The sequence below is a fragment of the Bombus impatiens genome, unplaced genomic scaffold, assembly GCF_000188095.3.
Source record: "Bombus impatiens unplaced genomic scaffold, BIMP_2.2 scf_0452, whole genome shotgun sequence".
NCBI classification, from domain to species: Eukaryota; Metazoa; Arthropoda; class Insecta; order Hymenoptera; family Apidae; genus Bombus; species Bombus impatiens.
The window spans coordinates 462,580-462,969 of record NT_176871.1 but is presented as its reverse complement, the minus strand read 5'-3'; the positions used below and the strand labels follow the sequence as shown (position 1 = coordinate 462,969).

The 390-nt window shown below is 51.0% G+C and overlaps 1 protein-coding gene across 3 annotated transcripts in view; it reads right to left on the bottom strand.

The window, feature by feature from the left end:
* LOC100742871 (dopamine receptor 2) overlaps positions 1–390 on the bottom strand; it is an 83,113-nt gene that overhangs the window by 81,338 nt on the left and 1,385 nt on the right. The window lies entirely within an intron of this gene.

Below are 390 nucleotides of genomic sequence, written 5' to 3'. Positions count from 1 at the left end.
GCGACTCGCACGAGCAACGCTCCTACGCGTCGTTCCACGCCGGCAATCTTCGAAAGATAATTGACGTAAAGCTCGGGGAGAGGCAATTTTAGCCGCGTACCGGGGATTCCTTCGGGTAAATAGGATCCCACGAAAGGATGGCGGCGACGTTTACCCTTTTCAAGCTTAAGAAAGCTGATTCTCCGGGCGGTCGTTCCACAAAGCCCAGGTCCCGGCTTGGGAATCGAGGAAACAGAGTTTCTCGTTAACGAAGTTTAGCTATTTTGACGGCAAGCGGCGATACCGGTCGGTTTCGAATTGATCTGTTTTTTCTTTCTTTTAGTTTCTTTCGAACGCATCGTAGGCGGGTTAATTGGATGGCTAGCAAGAGTTTCCTCCTTCTCCCCCTCT